This window comes from Chinchilla lanigera, unplaced genomic scaffold (genome assembly GCF_000276665.1).
Source record: "Chinchilla lanigera isolate Chin_1 unplaced genomic scaffold, ChiLan1.0 scaffold00006, whole genome shotgun sequence".
In the NCBI taxonomy this organism is placed as follows: domain Eukaryota; kingdom Metazoa; phylum Chordata; class Mammalia; order Rodentia; family Chinchillidae; genus Chinchilla; species Chinchilla lanigera.
This window is the reverse complement of record NW_004955407.1, coordinates 4,554,873-4,562,400: the sequence shown is the minus strand read 5'-3', so window position 1 is coordinate 4,562,400 and position 7,528 is coordinate 4,554,873. Positions and strand designations below refer to the sequence as shown.

At 36.4% G+C, this 7,528-nt stretch overlaps 1 long non-coding RNA gene across 2 annotated transcripts in view; it reads left to right on the top strand.

The window, feature by feature from the left end:
• The first annotated feature begins 429 nt into the window (after positions 1 to 429).
• LOC102020203 overlaps positions 430 to 7,528 on the top strand; it is a 24,826-nt gene continuing 17,727 nt past the window's right edge. For both annotated transcript variants that reach the window (XR_001230969.1, XR_259548.2), the window contains exons 1-2: positions 430 to 578; positions 1,355 to 1,441. This is a non-coding gene — a long non-coding RNA (uncharacterized LOC102020203). The remainder of the gene's footprint in view (positions 579 to 1,354; positions 1,442 to 7,528) is intronic.

Below are 7,528 nucleotides of genomic sequence, written 5' to 3'. Positions count from 1 at the left end.
CCTGCTAATCATAAGTGAACTACTTACATTCACATCTGTGATTTATGTTTTTAGAAAGTAACCTAAATAAGACAAAAGCAACATTTATGTTTACTTGTTGAGGAATTAGGAAGGAATCAAGGTGTTATAGTTACTTGTATTTGTCAGATACTATGAAAACTCTTGGATTTTACCTATTTGTGAGCAAACTTACCCTATTGAGCATTTCATGGTCCCTGGAAGAAGACACCAGAATCCTGATTTAGAGATAAAGAGCTCCATGACACACAGTAAAACATGCATAATGACCTTCATGCTTATATCAGTTCAGACCCCTACAAAGGCCAAAGGAATCTTGCCCATGTCATGCATTTGTGTCATAATCAAGACTTTTCACTGCTTTCTTACTGAGAGGCAAGAGAATCTTTTACTCCTATCCTACTGCAAACACAAGCTAAGAAATGCCTAGGAGGCATTTCTCCTCCTAGGGCCTAGGAGGAGAAAAATTAAAGACTTACACTCTTAGAATATCTGCCAGGCACCCACAGGACCCTCAGGACTCATGACAAATTATCTCTCCCAAAATGTATCCTTATCTGGTTTGTATTATTTTTTCTTCTCGTTTGCATGATAGCTGGTGAAGTAAAGTGGAATAAACTTAAAGCAATCCTAGAATCACCATTTTAGGTCATTCTGACACAGAACATGGCTTTTTACTCTGTATTGCTTTAATACTTTTCCTAACTTGAAGGTACAAGTGGCTAACTATAGATAATAAAATGCAGAAAGCTCAAGAGAAAAGTACAGCAAAAATGAGGGACTCACATAACAGGCCAGCAGTCAGAATGTGGAATGATGTTCACTTTTCACAAGCGGCATGTAAACTGTCATGACAAATGCTGCACTCTACAATGACAGAGAAGATGAAACTGTAAGAGTGGCAAAGCCACAGATGAAGGGCATCATCCTGTGGAAGCCTCCTGTCTGTAGCTAGCGAAAGCCAGCAAGGCAATATGAGACACAAGGGAAGGAAATGACAAGAGTGAGGTCGGTAATACAGTGACTATCATATAATGAGGGACCTAGAACCGTTTCATGTTTGTGTAACAAATACCAGTGCGTTTTTAGTATATGCCTTCTCTAGTGATGTAAGATACTATCCCCATGTATTCATATAGTTTTCTTATCTTTCCCAAGCCCTCCAAAGTGGAGAGTTTTTTCCCTCTGATGATCAGAGGGAAAAGAAAATCCACTATCTTCCCCTTTGTTGTTGGCTGATTCTTTAAGGGGGATTACAGAAAGGTCTCTGCTTAAATATCCAAATCATAAGATGAGCAAGAAGGTGTTGTAAAGAAACTTTTTTTCTATTCCATAGGTAACATTTAATGATTATGGGAATGAAGTTTACAGAAACCAATTTATCAGCATCAGAATTCAAGCTCTCAAATTCTCAAACCCATAGGTAAAACTTCTTAATCAAGACCTTGAACAAGTCATACAACATCACTGACATTCCGTTTCAAACTGCAAAATGGGAATAATGATTTTATTTTTTGAATATATTTATATATTTATGTATTGTACATATTCTTTGCAAATTTGGAGTAATTGTTTTATGATCCTGATGAATATTATTCTTAGGACTGAATTAGAACCTGGACCACGTTAATCATCCACTGAAAATAGTTATAATCCCCAAGGTTTATATTTTTTTTACCTTTGAAATGTAACAGTATTTGATACAACAACACATATAAAAACAACACTTTGGGTTTATTTGGCTACTGTTAAAATTATTCACAAAAAGTTTTCCAAGTGTGAGACATCTATAAGGTTTATACATCATAATGTTTGTAATAAAACTACAACCTGTTCACCACATCAAAATCTGACTGTGGTTTCCAAAATAGCGCCAGTGTCGAAGGTGCTGAGGAGATGGATACGTGGTTTATTATGAAGAAAATTCCCACATATTTGTAAGCAAGAAATAATTCATTATCTTCATACAAATTATTTCCATGTGCCATAGTGGACTGAAAGAGTTAATATGGTTTCAAAACACTATTAAGTAACAGCCAAAGGTTAAGTTTGGAGAAAAAATATTTACCGAATTTAATATAAGGAATATCAAAATGGAACACATGGTTCAATAGCTGATGCTTTTCCAATAGACTTTGTTTTCATTGGAAATGAAGGAGGATAAGGACGTGGAACTCTGTGCCACAAGAATCTGTAACACTTCTCTTGGCCAAACCCCAACCCAGAAGCCACAAAATACGCCTTATTGGATAAATTGTGGGCTTCTCCCCTTGTGTGCACTCTGATGCACGTCGCAAACAATGCTTGTGCCAACAATCACATAGCTTGCCTTGTAACTATAGCAATCTTGCTTCTTCCTTTTTGGGCCCACTTAGTCACTGCTCATTTATCTTGTTTCCTGTTGGCCCACTAACTTTGCCCAGTCTGTGAACCCTGGGACCCAAGCTCTTTACCACACAGCTCACTCTGTGCAAACTGGCCTTGGAACTCCGCATGTTGCAGCAGACATTTCACTGCTCACCACAGATGCAGCTCAGCCTCCACCACATAGGGTTCTGAACCCTCACCCTGCACCACTCTTTCTCTCAGCGCTAGGCATTAAGGTGGTAAAACTCCTACAGATGGTAGAATTGATCCTCTAATCCAACCCCCTCATTTTACAAATGATAAAATGATCCATTTTAGCTACACTTAGATTCAAATGTTTCTCATGCGATTTTTGAAGAAAAGTATAAATCACTTCAAATGGGAGGCTAATTTCTGGAAAGTTTCCACAAGTGCCTAGTTTCCTCTATGTTTTATGGATTCTTAATAGTTTCATCCAAAGCATAAAATTTCTGTATTGTTCCCTGAAAGGAAATACCTCTTTACTGATAAGCAGTGTATGTAAGAGAAACGTGAGCATTGTCTTTGAATGGTAGAGGTACAGAATGCAATAGATAAAATGTATTTAATTCTTTATAAGAAGTCATTAATTTAAAGCATTTAAATATGTATGAATCATTCTATGATTTATTTCCTCCTTCTTTAGTTCTTTTGAAATTTACATTTTAATGCATTTGGTACTTTACAGTATATAAAGTATATTACATCATATTCTGCTAGTAAAAATATATGATGTTGAGTGTGGAAATATATGACTTTATAATATAAATTAATAAGCCATGGATTATTTCTAGCTGGGTGGATTAGACCATCGAAAGAAATATAAATAAATTGCAAAAATATCAAGGACTCAGTAAGGAAGGGATGTTGATATATTTGAGATCACTAAATTCCTTAATTTTATTTCCCCTTAGGCCAAATATTTCAAAATACTCACAGATGTTGAAAATATCCAAGTTATTGCCTAACAGAGTGCCATCCACTGGGGTTACCAAAAGTAAACCTTCAGGCTTCTTAGTAGCTATGTTTTCAAGATGGAGTTCGTTTTACAGTAAATCTGCTCTGTCTAACACTGTTGCAAGGTTCTGGTGTCTATGCTTCCCTTTGAACTAGTTTGGTTGGATGATGCCAGGAAAGTTACTTCGAATTTTAACTGTTGTGTTGTGTAAATAATGAAACGAAGCATGGGCTGAATGCTGCATAACTTTGTTAATCAATTGGCAAATTATATCAATCTCTATAAGAAAAAAATGTCTACTCTCGAAAAAGAAGATTTGCAAAGGAAAAGAAGATTAAATGTCACAAGTCAGGTTTTCCTCAAACCTAATTTCTGGTGTTCATTTGGAAACCTTGCTTTTAGAGCCAACTGAGGAAAATTGCAAGTTAATCCATTAACTACTTTGGTGGCACACATCCATTTTAAACAATGAAAACATTTTCATCTAAATTTACTTTTCTGCCATAGTCAGCCACACTTTAATCCCCCTCTCTTCATGTAGAATACAGTAACTTCCTTCGATACTTAGAAAGAGCATCAGTCAAAATACTCTATTAACACTTTCTTTGTTCTTCTCAGTGGTATTTCTTTCATGTTATTTCCAGAATTCTGTAAAAGCATCTTTTCTCCCTTTAAAATGTCAAGTTTTATTACTGAAATATATGCACTCCTGTATCTCCATAAACCAGAGCCTGGGACCAGAGGTGGAATATAAGCTGACTCCTGTCAGTAAAGATGCCCCAAAGCCCAGCATCAGCTCCACTCTGTGTGATATAGCCTCCCATCCTTTATATAACAAACGAAGGACTGATGAAAAACTTTACCTAAACATTAGTTAAAATGATTGAATACTTTAAAGTTAACATTTTCATCAAAACTGTATTCACTGTAAGTTGCAGTATTGATTGTCGGACTGTGGCTAATTTATAATAAATTGTGCAGCCATTATTTATTAATCCACTAACAGAACCATCAGCTGTATAAGTCAGCAAAATTTCTGCTTCCATGTTCTTGTATACAACAGAACAGAATCTAATGTAAGTGTTTTAGAATTCTGGTTTATATATTTTCTGAGTGATATTTGACCCAATGAGACAAATAACCCACAAGGAGCAGAAGATAGCAATACTTTTATCAACAAAGTACATTTGTGAATTTAGTCTTCAATGTCTGGAGTCTGATCCATAGGTTGAAGAGGAAAGAGACAGGGAAGGAAGAGAGACAGAGAGAAAAAGAAGAATAGGTGGTAGAAGAGAGAGCCAACAGATGATCAGATAGATCCATAGATCGATAGATACATAGATAAATATGGAAGTAGATAATCATATATTTTGTCATTGGGGTTATTTTCAAAAGGAAACATATAGTACAGGACACATATTTTATAAGATTATTTATAATAGTCACCCAAAGAATGATATGCAAGAGAGTGCAGGAAATCTGTCTATACACTCTCAACCAAGAATCCAGCTGAGGGCCTGGATCCCATGATAACGTACTGCAGGACTTCAGCTGAAGGCCTAGAGCACATAACAATGCCTCCCACAAATCCAGCTGGAGGCCCAGAGAGCACGAAAATGTCTCATGCAGCCCTCTTTCATGAATCTGTGCTGGCAAGGCCCAAAGCTCAGTGGTGGAATCTAGAAAGTCTGTGCCAGTGGGATGAAGGATCTGTGCTAGCAGGCTGAGGGATCTACACTGGAGTGAGGAAGTGATATGCCAAGTAAGAACCAGAGCTCCCCTGAAAAGTGTTACAGCCATTGTCAGCAAAAGTGAGGTCCCAAGATCCTCCGATGATCAGGACAGCTGAGTTTCTGTCAGGAAAGCCAATGTGACAAGCTTCTCTCAGGGACTGAATACTGCACAGTCTTCCCCTCTGGATCCAGAAAGCAATGCTAGGAGTGAGGACCAGAGCTCGAACAAAATAAACTGAAGCCATCCTCAGGGCCAACAGGGTCCCAGTCTCATCAGATGATGAAAACAGCCAAGTTCATCAGGAAAGCCAGAATGACAAGTCCTCCAAGAGAACCAACAGGTCCTTACAGCTTTTCTCAGCTTCCAACAGGCTCCCAACAGCTTCTATCAGCTCCCAACAGCCTAACTTCTTCTCCATTTCTGCCTCTTATACTGCTGGCAATAGTCCTCTGGCTGGCCCCCCACACCCAGCACCATGCTTGCTCAGTTCAGCTGGGTGTTGTAAGTTGACCACCAGTTGTCAATCCACCACAACAGGTAGAGACATCGATGTACACCTTGACATAAGACATAGCCATAGACATTGACAAAAAGAAAAACTCATAGACATATAGTATACAGCAATAGGTAGAGTAGCATGTGGTCCTTTATACCATAATGTTCTGTCCTGGTGGACTGATCAGTTGTGCAAACTGGTGACTGTTTGTGTTTCAGAGCTTATTCTTTGCCTGAAGAAGTGGATAGTAGGTGAAAGATCTTGCTACACAGCAGTAGGTGCTTTCATACTTAGAGTGAGCCAAAGATGATACACATGTGCGGTTCTCACTGAAGCATGGAATCAACAAAGCATTGGAATCACTTTGAGACTTTCCAACAAGGCCATTAAAAAAGTGTCCCATTACAATGTACAAATGAGGACATGTGTGTTGATGTTCAGAAACTTGTTTCCAGCTTCCATGGCAGTGCTCCTTACTTAAGCTTAAAGTTTATTTGCAAGTGTAATGTAAAAAGGAGACTGGCAAATTGGTAGACAAAACAAACTTTCATCCCTTGAAACATCCAAAGATTCATACAGTCGTGAGTTACATTCAATACACTCACACCCTCTTACGCACAGCAAATACATACAGATTAATAATCACAGCTCATATAAATACAATTTCATACTCACACATTTATGTACTTTTTCAAATTAATTTAAATTTGAAAATATTTAAGTATTTATTTGATCTACCACAGTTTTATACCCATGTAATTATTTCACTACTCTAAATGTAACGCTTGAACTGTGTCTACTTCACCTGGGAAGTGAAGGTCAAACTAGTTTTAATTGATAGAATAATAAGTCTAGTTCACGTTTTAATTGTTGTAAAAACCTCTTTATTTGCCATAGTTTTAATTTTATTTTATACATTTCATTTACAAAACAGGAAATTAAGGATGGAATAAAAGTGCAAAAGCCACCAAAATACATACTAGTAGGTTTGAAATACAGTAAGAATTTCATACATATTAACTAAAGTGAGGGTTCGCACTAGTAGCTTTAGATTCCTTTGCCATGCATGCTTAGTTTCTGCATGTCTATATACATTGGAATGTATTGACTTGTTCTGTGATCCAAATGGTTTTCGCTCGCACAAGGCTGTTAGGTCTCTAAACTGTTCTTAATGGGTAGATGTAATTGCTTGCAAAGATAATATGAAGCACAAGAGACCAAAAACAAAAACAATAACAGCAAACCGTGGGATGTCATTAGGGATTATTGCAGATTTGTTTGGCAAAAAAAGTAAAATATCTTCCAACAAACTAAAACACTTCTCTGTGCAGCAACTTGCAATTACTCATACTTTTCCTTTCTATCTTTCCTATCTATGCTGTTCAGGAATCCTGTTGCAAATTATAACAATTAAATATTTATATCTCAACTTTTGACAATATTCCATTTGAAGAGCTTGGAATGTACCTAGATCATTCAGCTTATTCCCAAAGACTCTGATGTTCAACACAAGGGAAAGAATAACAAAACTATATTTTTAAACTTAAAAATAAAATGTGTAAAATAAGAAGATATTCTAATAGTCTTAAAGTAATTCACATGTATTTTAGAAAAAGTTAAAATTTCTTTCAGCTAGAAAAATTAAGAATTGTGTGCAAGAACATTGTTTTCAAACTCTCTGTTGAATATCTACTACTTTCCACTCTAGTAACTGAATATAGAAAAATGAATAGGAGGAAAAATTTTTATTTTATACTTTATGTGCTTGTAGGTGAAGTGAGAGAAGGAAATATGATTACAGATATTTAGTTTAAAAATCTATAACCTGTAAAGAAATATTACTAATTAGTTATGTGTTACTTCCTTAGAGTGACAGAACATTGAAAAAATCCTGAATATACTTTAGCTCCTTGAGGTTTATTTCTCCACTGCATAAA